Genomic DNA, 13,208 nt, shown 5'->3' on the forward strand with positions numbered 1-13,208 from the left:
TTAGCGATCTATTTATAAAAAAAAAAAAAAAACTATATATTTATGAAAAAAAAAGTTACATCTAATCTTCTTCTGTAATCTCTTTTTCCTTTCACTTAATATTTTTTTTTTTTTTTGAATTAAATTAGTTGTTTTTTTTATATTTAAAACTTTTTTTTATTTTTGTATAAATATTTATTATTTTTTGTTTTATTAAAATATAAATTTTTTTTATGATGTTTTAAAATCTTTTTTCTTTTTACAGTGTTAGTGAAGATTGTATAATACGTCACAGGTAATATTTAGAATTTTATGATAATATATCGTACACTTTTGGGATGTGTGTGTGTTTTCTTTTTTTTGTCAACACGTACTAACGAGTGATTGTAGAATACATTTCACCGGTTCTAATCTGATATTTGGTTATAATAGGCTTATAACATATTGTTAGTGCATGTATTCTTGCTCGTGTTTAGATTATATAGCCTAACCTTCGTATATTGTAAGCGTATTTTGTTATAATCGTGTTACTAAGATAAAAGATAAGTAATCTACATACGTATCTTTGGGGTATTATTGAATCCAGCAGTTTTTTTTTTACTACGTGTTTAGTGGTTATCTGATTCAAAATAATTCTAATCTACTTCGTATAAAACCATTTACCCATTATGTAGGAAGTTCGTATAATGGCAAGTAATAGACGCTCCGATTATATGTAATACAAGTGAATACTAAATGTTATAGGATTAAACGTTATACGTATAAAATATTGAATAAATTATTTTTTTTACAAGAATTAAAAGTCGTTTTATTATATTTATTTTATATCCAGATTATTTTTATGTGTTTCCAAGCTAATTAGTTTTCCCTTTCTTTTAAATGTTTGCCTCTTATGGATGTGAATACACCTGTTTGTCGTGCACACATGTATTTTTTTCCAACAAAGAATTTGTGAGCTTTTTTCAAGGTAATAACCGCTCGTTTCGAGGAGTACAGAAATGTCCCGTGCATGTGAGCTGAAACTGTTGATATCACCCGTTACGTCATATAAACTCGCTAGTCAGCTCATCCATCTTAGATCTCTTCCTTTTTCCTGTTTAGCCTTCGGGAATTATGTTCAGGTATTACTTCAGAGGATGATATTTATGAGTGTAAATGAAGTGTAGTCTTGTACAGTCTCAGTTCGACCGTTTCTGAGATGTGTGGTTAATTGAAACCCGACCCACCAAAGAATATCCACGATCTAGTATTCAAATCCGTATAAAAGTAACTGCCTTTTCTAGGACTTGAACGCTGGAACTCTCTCGACTTTCAAAATCAGCTGATTTGTGAAGACGCGTTCACAACTAGACCGACCCGGTGGGTTCATCTTAGATCTCACTTGGCAATAATCTGCCTTTAATAGTGTGTTTAAATATAATTTGCATTTTTTCCAGTTAAAGATCTTCTTCACCTTTGTTTAAAATAATACGTGTAGCGTTTATATTTATTATCTCATCGGATAGAAATGGATTTTATTTTCACGCTTAGCGCTATAGCTGTAGAAGTGAAAGTAGATCCAGTTTGGGCAAAAGCGGTTTTCGCCGGATCTTTACTTTCTGACACGTAAGGAACCCAAAAAACCGGATGGAAATTTTCCGGATGTTCGTATGTGTGTGTGTGTATTCGGTGTCACACCTCATATCTCCAGAACTACTGGACCGATTTTGACCAAACTTGGTCAGATTACTTCTGTAAATAGATCATTAACGCTGTTTTTCAGCTTAAAAGTCAAGGGGGTGATGCTGTAAAACAAGGTCACCCTCAGAATCTCGAGATTTCGCTTAATTAAAATCTTATTTTTCTTAGGCACATTTGTTAAAATAATATTCGCCAAAAATGTTTTTTTTTTTTTTTAAATCGTGCTGTAACCAAAAAAATGCACTAAATTAGTGGCTAAGTTGGTATACTGCGTCAAGTAGTACCCGCTGTCACTACAAGGAGCGCTAGTGTAGCCCTGACGCACAGCTGTACAAAAAATATTGTATTTAAACAAAATTATAAATATTTTAAATTAAGTTTTGTGTGTGTAAGCCATGCATCAGAAAAAAAACCGCGTGCCGGGAACTGTCCTACAACTGTGTTGTCTGCTTTTTTGTATGTGCATTTTTTATGAGTTGGATATACTTCACAAAGCTTATAGTGCAAGCGAAATTTCATATGTTGTATTGTTTAATATTGTTTTAATATTTATTTAATATTTGTAAATCCTTTATAGCATACATTTACAAACTCTTCCTTCATTATAATAAAAATGTAATTACTCTTTCAGTATATGTGTGTGTGTGTGTGTGCTTGTGTTGTCTTAATCTAACAAGAATTTACTGATGTGTTTTTAAGCAGTTTTTCTTAATTTTTAACATCCTGTTTTTTTTTTTTTTTTGTTACCCATGATTCACTGAATACTATTTTAAAATTTTTACTTCGTTTAGGTATATAATTGTTTCTAATGTAGCTGTTTTCCTCTAGAGGTTCTAATTTTGAGGTAGTGTGAAAAAATTAAATTTATTTGCAGCCTTAATTTTTTTTATACATTCAGTCTATTAATCTCACCCACGTAACATAATTTTGGGGAGTGACATGTTTCTTTTTCAGGTTGCCTGTAACAGTTTCGATTGTGTGCAGCGATTCAATAAGTTATAGAAAAATGTCATTTAAATTATTTTACATACGCATATTTATAAAATTCCATTTTTAACTATAAATTTTAATAGAATTGATGTCGAACTAATTAAAATGCATTTCTACGTTTTTAATTTCAATTTACTTAATTATAATTAATAAATTAATTATACGGATGACTTTGAGACGTCATTTGTTCTTACGAACTAAACGGCCATTTCACTGACAACTATGTGCGGTTATGGAATGATATAAGCACTTTATACGTGTCATATTTTATTTGTACGCCCGCCCGTGTGCGTGTGTGTATTCATAACTGATTGAAAGGAGTGCGGTTGGTGGGGTGAAACGGGAGAGAGTTGTAAAGTAGCGAGCTAGCAGCAGCAAGCAGCGCAAGCAGCGCAAGCTTGACTGAATCGGGGTACGGTAACTAACCGTGCACGTCAGATGGTATGTTGTGTTGTTTCTCACTCGCCTTAGTCTGTACACGTATAAGTCACTGCAAACAACATTAATGGAGTGTTTCCACCTGCCTTTACCGTTTACTTTACTGTGTTAAATTACCGGTTTATGTCATCTTCTCTGTTATTATCTGCTTTAGTTAGGCCTGTGGTTTTCGTCTGTTCTTTCAGTTTTTTTGTTTGTTTTTATGAACATATAAAATATTTATTTTATTAATGAATGTTTTTCTAACTCTTACGGCAGCAAAAAACAACTCCGATAAAATTTTTAACGACATTGCGGGTTCTTTTTTCTTAACCTTGCATGAAGATAAATAATGAAGATAGAATTGTGTTAGAGCTTCTTTGTGTTGAAAAATTGTTTTTACGTTTTCATTTGCAGGATTCCGCATGGTTAGATATTTAAATTCTATTCTTAGCATTCTGTAGGTTATTAAGATGATTCGTTTTATAGAAAAATATGAACATTCTTTTAGTACAATTTAAAAAAAAAAAAAAAAATGAAGGCTGTTCTAAATTCCTTATTCTTAATCAAACTGATGACCGATTATTTTGTAGAAGTACCTTCTACTTAACGGGTGATCTTATGTAAGATTTTCGTTATAACTAAAGTGTTAAATTTTTAAATCAGAAAATAAGTCACGTTTCATTAAATTTACGTTACATTACAATGACGATTTTAGGGTATTTTATTTATTGATATTGTTAATTAGTATTGTTCTTTTCTTACGTAATATTCTGCAACCTGATTTCTCCATTTCCGATAATCTTAGATCATTCTCGGTATTAGTCTCTTTGTGTTGATTTTCTGGGTTCCTAGTTTTATTTTAATTTGCTGATTTCTCTCCTTTTGTCTCTGTTTTGAACGGGTTTCTTTGTATGGACTTTTTTTTTTGTCTATTCGTATTTTAAATTAAACTATAAAGTAAAATAAATTTAAAAACTATAATAAATTAGCTTTTAAAAAAAATGCACTTAAAGTTATAAAATATTGGACTACTTAAGTTTCTAATCTTTGCAAAATCTACTACATCAAATCTTTCTTTAATCCGCTGACATGGTGTAGTTGATGCAGGCCTTCCCCAAACTCCGCCATTTCTGTCTTTCTTGAGCCTGTGTTTTCCAGTTGTTTCCCGCCGTCAAAGCAATATCGTCCATCAACGTCTCTCTGGTCTTCCTCGATGTCTATGTCCCTCATATTGTCTTCATTTCATTATCTCTTTAGTTCATCTGTCGTCCTTTACCCGGGTCCGGTTCATTTTCATTTATTTTCCGCTAATCGGATTCCAAAATCATCAAATATTGTGTTTTCTTATCCGCTTCTTTTTTTTCCTATCTCTATATATCTTTCCATTTGTATTTCTGCTTTTTGAATTTTTCCACTTTCTTATCCATAAATCAGTGCTAGAATGATACCCTGTTTAATTACCTCTTCCGGACCTTTTTTATTCATTCCATTCTATTACGTATCCTCTGATTTTTCCATAAGTTATTGATATTTATTTTTAATTTGCTGCCGACTTCTAAAAGTATAAATTTAAAGAATAATTGAAAAAGTAATATCTCCCAAACATCAGGACACAAATATCTTGGATCCAATAACCTAAATATTAGCCTAAATTCAAATGGTTGTTTAGCCAAAGACTACAGAAAACAACGTTATGAAGGGAACTAATAGGAAATAAATAAATACTTTATGAAAGTAAACGATATAAGATAAAAGGTTTAACTAAAAGGATCGCGAAACGTAAAACTTAAAATTACAATAGATCACTTTGTAACCACTGTAGAATCATGGCAGGAGAAATTCTTGCAGGATTATTAAGATTTTATGAATTTTAATTAATTTTTTTTCGTTGACCAACTCAAATTATCTATAATAAGCTGCAACAAATTGATTTTCTTCTACGTAATAAACAGCTTCTCTCTAGAAAAACTGGTTCACGATTTTCTAAAAAATTATATTACATTTCGAGTCGGGGTTGGTATTTGAGCTCATTTAGGGTTGGGGTGGGCATTTGAGGTCATTTCGGATCGGAGGGGTATTAGAGCTCATTTTGGGTTAGGTGGGTATTTGAGCTGTTTTCGGGTCGAGGGAGTATTTGAGCTCATTTTGGGGCGGAGGGGAATTTGAGCTCATTTCTGGTCGGGTAAGGTATTTGACCTCATTTCGGGTCTGACGGGTATTTGAGTTCATTACTGGTCGGAGGAGTATTTGAGCTCATTTTGGGGCGGAGGGGAATTTGAGTTCATTTCGAGTCGGGTGGGAATTTGAGCTCATTCGGGTCGGGTGGGTATTTGTGCTCATTTCTAGTCAGGTGGGGTATTTGATCTCATTTCGGGTCGGGTGGGTATTTAAGCTCATTACAGGTCGGAGGAGTATTTGTACTCATTTGTGGTCGGGTGGGATATTTGAGCTGATTTCGGGTTGGGGGAATATTTGAGCTCATTTTAAGTCAGGTGGGTATTTGAGCTGTTTTCGGATCGGGGGAATATTTGTGATCATTTTGGGTCAGGTGGGTATTTGAGCTGTTTTCGGGTCGAGCGAGTATTTGAGCTCATTACTGGTCGGAGAAGTATTTGAGTTCATTTCCGGGCGGAGAGGAATTTGAGTTCATTTCGAGTCGGGTGGGAATTTGAGCTCATTTCGGGTCGAGTGTATATTTTAGCTCATTTCGGTTCAGGTGGGCATTTGAACTCATTTCTGTTCGGGTGGGGTGGGTATTTGTGCTCATTTCTGGTCAGGTGGGGTACTTGAGCTCATTTCGTGGCGGAGGGAATTTGACCCCATTTCGTGTCGGGTGGGTATTTGAGCTCATTTCCGGTCGGAGGGGAATTTGAGTTCATTTCGAGTCGGGTGGGAATATGAGCTCATTTCGGATCGAGTGGGTATTTGTGCTCATTTCTGTACGGGTGGGGTATTTGTACTCAATTCGGGTCGGGTGGTGTATTTGAGCTCTTTTCGGGTCGGAGGAGTATTTGAGCTGATTTCTGGGCGGAGGGGAATTTGATCTCATTTCAAGTCGGGTGGGAGTTTGAGCTCATTCGGGTCGGGTGGGTATTTGTGCTCATTTCTGGTCGGGTGGGGTATTTGACCTCATTTCGGGTCGGGTGGATATTTGAGTTCATTTCGGGTCAGATGAGTATTTGAGCTCTTTTCGGGTCGGTGGAGGGGGGTATTTGACCCCATTTCGGGTCGGGTGGGAATTTAAGCATATTTCGGTTCGGACGGGTGTTTGAGCTCATTACTGGTCGGAGGAGTATTTGGACTCATTTCTGGTCGGGTGGGGTATTTGAGCTCATTTCGGGTCGGGGGAATATTTGAGCTCATTTTGGGTCAGGTGGGTATTTGAGCTGTTTTCGGGCGGGGGAATATTTGAGCTCATTTTGGGTCAGGTGGGTATTTGAGCTGTTTTCGGGTTGAGGGAGTATTTGAGCTCATTACTGGTCGGAGGAGTATTTTAGCTCATTTCGGGTCGGGTGGGCATTTGAGCTCATTTCTAGTCGGGTGAGATATTTGACCTCATTTCGGGTCTGACGGGTATTTGAGTTCATTACTGGTCAGAGGAGTATTTGAACTCATTTTGGGGTGGAGGGGAATTTGAGTTCATTTCGGGTCGGGTGGGTATTTGAGCTCATTTCTGGTCAGGTGGGGTATTTGAGCTCATTTCGGGTCGGGTGGATATTTAAGCTCATTACAGGTCGGAGGAGTATTTGTACTCATTTCTGGTCGGGTGGGGTATTTGAGCTGATTTCGGGTCGGGAGAATATTTGAGCTCATTTTGGGTCAGGTGGGTATTTGAGCTGTTTTCGGGTCGGGGGAATATTTGATCTCATTACTGGTCGGAGGAGTATTTGAGCTCATTTCCGGGCGGAGAAGAATTTGAGTTCATTTCAGGTCGGGTGGGAATTTGAGCTCATTCGGGTGGGGTGGGTATTTGTACTCATTTCTGGTCGGGTGGGGTATTTGAGCTCATTTCGGGTCGGGTGGATATTTAAGCTCATTACAGGTCGGAGGAGTATTTGAGCTGTTTTCGGGTCGAGGGAGTATTTGCGCTCATTACTGGTCGGAGGAGTATTTGAGCTCATTTCGGGGCGGAGGGGAATTTGAGTTCATTTTGAGTCGGGTGGGAATTTGAACTCATTTCGGGTCGGGTGGGGTATTTAAACTCATTTCGCGAAGGGGTGGTATTTGTGCTCATTTCAAATCGGGTGGGAATTTGAGATCATTTTGGGTCGAGTCGGTATTTGTGCTCATTTCTGGTCGGGTGGGGTATTTGAACTCATTTCTGGTCGGAGGGGTAATTGAGCTCATGTGCTCATTGACCTGACAACATGTTGGCACAGATATCGAGTTGCAGGCCAGCGTAGAAACATGGCTTAAAACACAGGTGGTTCCGTTTTATGACGAGGGTACTGGAAAGTTGGTACCACCCCACGGCAAATGTCTAAATCGGAGTGGCAACTATGTAGAGAATGAACGTAACTATGTTAGTGTACTTGTTACAAATAAAACATTGTTTATTTTCACTGTGGTTTTAATTTCGTGATCGATCGGACCTTGAAAAAAAATAACCCTCGCATAAACGGTCCAAACAGTTGACTGGGAAGAAGGCCGCCCCATACACTGACACTATATCGACTTTGAAAATTGCCTTCCACCTTTTTATGAGGACTTTCTTCTACCCATGTATGTTCATTGCATAACTTGTTGACGCTATCTCAAGTGAAATACCGCCTTAGTCGGTAATCAAAACACACTTGTAGAGTTTCTTAATTGTATTCCACCAGTTACAGGACTCCAAGTGAAGCGGACCATCTCCTGAGTTTAGATGTTGAACCGGTTGTTTATGATTAGGATGAAACTCGTTTTGTTTAAGTGTCTTCCAAACAATGGAATTCGAAACTCTGATCCGCTTAGAAAGATCGTGTACTGTTGCCTGGACTATGCTGAACTACTTCAATAATAATTTCATCGATAACAACGTCGTGTTGGACAGAACGTTCGTAGCTGGTATGACTACTAGATGAACCTGTTTCTCGAAGATTGCGAAAAGTCGCGTTAATTGTTTTGGGTTCTGGAATCCTTGAGATTCGGAAAACGCATTTTATATTTCTACTGCAGCAGCAGTAGCATTACCAAATACACACTCAAAATGAATACCATATCAGTGTATTCCTCTGTTGCAAATAAGTACGGCATTGCTTCAGTGGCAAAGCGATCACGTTCAAATTATTATTATTTTTTTTTTGTTTAACCTCCAGCACCACCGTTAGGTATTGTTTCAGAGGATGAGATGAATGATTTGTAGGGTGTGTGAAAAAAATGCCTGACAATGCCTGTGAAATGGTGCCTGACCGGGATTCGAACACGGGACCTCCGGATGAAAGGCCGACACGCAACCACTCGCGCCCCGGAGACCGACAAAACTAAAAGTTTCTGAAAACTTTCGCTTACGATAGCACAGTTAACAGTATACGATATATTTAACGTACCTTACAAATTGATTTAAACACTAATACAGTATTGCGCATTGTTGATCAGTTGTTATTTTATTGCCAACACTGAAATAATATTTTCAAATAATTTATTGTATTTCTGTCATTAATAAAAGAATTATTACCTAAGTAAGTTTTAATTATTTATTTATTTTTAATTTACATTGTTGTGTGTTTTCCTTATTATTATTTTAACTGACAATAGTAGTAACATTCTGTTTCTAAAAAATTCGAAATTTTTAAACTTTTGTTTGCTTTATTCATCTATCTTAACTTACACCATTTTGTTCAAAACTGAATTCTGTAGAAGTTATGTTTATAAGTTTTATGTGTTTATTACCCGTTTAACAAAGTATTGTACGTCACATATAAAAAACAGAGTTTTTTATACCAATTTATTGGTTTTTAACCTACTGTAGATGCTGTTCTGGGACCTACTTTATTTGATTTTTCAGATCAAAAAAAAAAACGGTAAGAAAGCACTAATTCTTGTCCTTAAATTACGTCCTAAAAATTTCAGTATGACCTCATTTAGTCGGTGTAGCTGAAATCGAGCGAACTCTTTCACTAGCCGTAACTCGCCAAACGAAGCATTTTAGTATATAGATTTAAATAAACTTTTTCCATTATTTTCACGAGTAAAGTACGTTACGAAAGTCCCAGGAGAACTTCGTGTTACGTTCTATATATATAAAAATAAAATTATACCGAGTTAAAATTTCAGATGAATAGGTTTATGTATTTTCAAATGTAATTATTAAAATAATTTTCGTTTTACCTCCTCACAGCTATTTTCCTCTCTTGCAAAGTATCGCATTACTTATAAATTCGTTATCAAATTAGATTAAGTATTGCCATTTTATATGAAATAAAGTTGTAAAATAATGCAGTATTGTTATTATTAGTATTATTATTACTTTTTATTCATTTATTATTTTTTTTAAACTGTCTTCGGCTCTTCTTTCATGACTGTGTTTAATGCATATTTTTCCACCGACAAAGATACATTAATTTTTTACTTGAATTGTTGGCCTAGAATCTTTTTTATAACTATAACGTATGTAACCATGTGAGGTACAAGTGACAGTAATCAGAATTGTTTATTTCTAGAAGTAATGTTGATCATTATACAGCCGGTACCTGTGATGAATCGAGTGAAGGTATCACTTAAAAGTTGAATATTAAATGGATTTTGGTGGATAAGGCATCGAATAGTATATTCGGATCATTAAAAAAGCCACAAACACTTGGTTATCTTACCCTCTTCAATTTCTCTTGTAAGCCTGATATGGGATGCTTATTATGTTTGGTAATCTTTTTTTTAATTTATGTAAATAAATCTTCTACAGTTTTTTTTCGTTATGACCACCTAATAAAAAACGAACGATTAACTAACTGATCCACCATTAACAATTTTTTTCTGGGTTGTTAATTATTGGCTTAAATATGATTCTTTCATTCTCTGGCTTATTTTCTGCCTCTCTTCTACCCATTGGTTTTTAATTTTTTGAAACCAGTTTTTTCTTTCAGAACCTCCTTCTTCTTCACAACTTCTTTCGGAAGTTGGGGATTAGGGACGGGCACGTAAAAGATCCGACCGGGAGGGGCTGACCTGCCGTGCCGGACATTCTGCCGGTGGGTGGGAAGGCCCCCTTAGAATATAAGGACTCTCTCTCGGGCTGAGTTCTACTTAACTGTAAATCCGGCCCGGGGGAGTAGGTGTAAAAAAGAAGAAAAATTTTTTTCTTTCGGAACCATCTTGAAACTCTTGAATTCTAATTGAATTCTCTTAAAAACTTCTTGTTTGAATTCTATGATCAAAATTTTCAATATCTATTTCATTTACGTATTTTGTTGTGAACATACCTTAATCTATTTTATTTTTACTTTCTTGTACGAAGTAAAGGAAGTATTGTGATTATGAAAAATTTCGGTTTTCAGATTTCAACGGAAATATCCATTTTGACCATCCCTGAATCCATTTTGACTAGTTTCGGCGTGATGTCTGTACGTACCTATATATCTCTCATAACTCAAAAACGATTAACCGTAGGATGTTGAAATTTTGAATTTAGGACTGTTATAACAGCTAGTTATGCAGTTCCCCTTTAGGCATTCTAAAACTTCTGGTCCAATCGATTAATGCAATCGATTGGACCAGAAACCCAGAATCCAAAACATTTGAATTTTTAACTGTAGTAATAAGCCCTTATTGAGAGGTTTTCAACGATATATCATAAGTGGTACTTATTTTCATCGGTTCCAGAGTTATAGCCAAATGAAATTTTAATTAATGAAATATTTGGATCTTATAAGAGGAAGGCACATCGGTTCGATTCAGACTATCATTTTTTTTTAAATTTAATTATATTGATTTATTAATAATTATTAACATCTGATTATAAAAAGTTTTACAATAAATAATAATTCATTAATAACAATTAAAAAAGGAATATGAAAAAAAATCAGGAGTTTTTAGTGAAATAAAATTATATGTACTTTTCATTTTAATACAAAAACTTTTACAGAGGTTAATAATTATTAATAAATCAATATATTTAACTATAAAATAGTTAAAAAAAAAAAATGTATATAAAAGTCAAATTCGAACCGATGTGTGCTTTGCAATTTCAGTTAATTTTGTGATGCTTAAGATCTTTAGAAAAAACGTGTAAACTACTTTCATTTTATTTTTTCTACTTTCTAATGGAATTAATATTATTATAAGCTTTTATTTAACTCGCTTTAGTTATAATCAAATCTTGCAACTGCTATATCTTTTGATCTATCGTATGAAAATCAATGAAATTTGGTACATGTAATACAATACAATACGATGACAATACAATACTACGGTGTTAGAATTTGGATATGAACCACCCCCCTCGCGTTTCTCCCCGCTAAATTCGTGCATGTTGCTGAAAATTTTCATTTCTCATGACTATCGTATGAAAATGATTGAAATTTGATACACGTATGTAACTTCGATATGTAAAAATAAATATTTTTACTTTTTTTTTAGTCTTAAAAAAAATACAAAAAAAACAAACAAGTAAAATTACAAAAATATATTTGATTACATATAGAACATTATTTTTAAAAAAAACTTTTATTTAACTAATATTAACATTAACATTAATAAAAATGGAAACAAATTAGAAAAACCCTCTAAAAAGTAAAAAAATAGGAATTAAATCAAATTGAGAATTTTAAACAAAAAAATATGATATATTAACAAACATAAAAATGCACTGAAAAGTAAAAAATAAATTATATAAATATCTAATAAATAAAAAATAAATAAATGTAATAATTATTAAATTTTAAAATTAAAAGTAATAAAAATATTTAGTTAAATAAAAGCGTGGCGGAGTTTTTATAACAATGTTTTCGAATAAGTATCTATAGACATTTACTGTATTTTAAATATATTTTTTGTTTAATGAGGTTGTTTAGCATATGTGTATACTTTATTTATCTGTAATAAAATAACCCAAGTGTTAATTCTTTGATGGTTCAAATTTGCACCGACCGAGATGACCTTTAAAGGTTAATAAGATTAAACATAAAAATTAAATTTAGAAATCTTGCACAAAGTTATTACATTTTGACGGTAATCTGAAAAATTATTAATTATTATCATTATTATAATTGTAATCGTAATTATGAATTCCTTAAATAAAACTTCATAATTAATTAAAATGAAACTTTTAGCAGAAAGAATGCGTTCAATTTGGCTTAGATTACAAGCAGAATTTAAAGATGAACTTCAACTATGTGAGAACACGTACAAAGAAAGCGAGTGGGTGCATTTTCCCAGATTGTTACTTGTAGCTAGTCAGTATCAACTGGAGAGGTTCCAGCAGACCTTTGCGCGTCCTCGCGTCGTTATTAAAAATAAAAATGAACATTAATTGTTGTAAGAATAAATGTTGTGTTGTTTTAAATAAATTATAAAAACTGCGCCACGCTTTTATTTAATTAAATATTTTCATTACTTTTAATTTTAAAATTTAATAATTATTACATTTATTTATTGGTTATTTATTAGATATTTATGTAATTCGTTTTTTACTTTTCAGTGCATTTTTATATTTGTTAATATATTATATTTTTTGTTTAAAATTCTCAATTTGATTTAATTCTTATTTTTTAATTTTTAGAGGGTTTTCCTAATTTGTTTCCTTTTTTTTATTAATGTTAATATTAATATTAGTTAAATAAAATTACAAAAATATATTTGATTACATATAATCAAATATATTTTTGTAATTTTTTTTGTTTTTTTAAAATTTTTTTTATAAAATGAATTCAGTTATTCTCACAAATATTACAATTTTTAATTTGATTAATTTTTCAATATTTAGTTTTCATACTTGTAATTTACCATAAAATCCATTTTTTTTTCAAAGAATATTTGTAATCCTCTTTTTCGGAACGTTATTTAATGTATCTTTTTATCCATTATTAGTTAAACAATAAAAATAACTGATCTGCTTGTTACCGTATACTAGATATAGTCTCTTAAAAAACTAAATGCGACCACTTTACCGTTGTCGCAGCCTTGATATTTTGTTATTTTTGTTGTGCCAGTTTTCTTTACAAATA

At 33.3% G+C, this 13,208-nt stretch overlaps 1 protein-coding gene across 1 annotated transcript in view; it reads left to right on the forward strand.

The window, feature by feature from the left end:
- The window catches only part of LOC142331359 (forkhead box protein N3-like), a 746,610-nt gene that overhangs the window by 253,497 nt on the left and 479,905 nt on the right, over window positions 1-13,208 (forward strand). Inside the window, exon 2 of the mRNA XM_075377204.1 lies at window positions 245-274. The gene's annotated coding sequence lies outside the window, so the exon portion shown is untranslated. The remainder of the gene's footprint in view (window positions 1-244; window positions 275-13,208) is intronic.

This window comes from Lycorma delicatula, chromosome 10, assembly GCF_047948215.1.
Source record: "Lycorma delicatula isolate Av1 chromosome 10, ASM4794821v1, whole genome shotgun sequence".
Taxonomy (NCBI): Eukaryota; Metazoa; Arthropoda; class Insecta; order Hemiptera; family Fulgoridae; genus Lycorma; species Lycorma delicatula.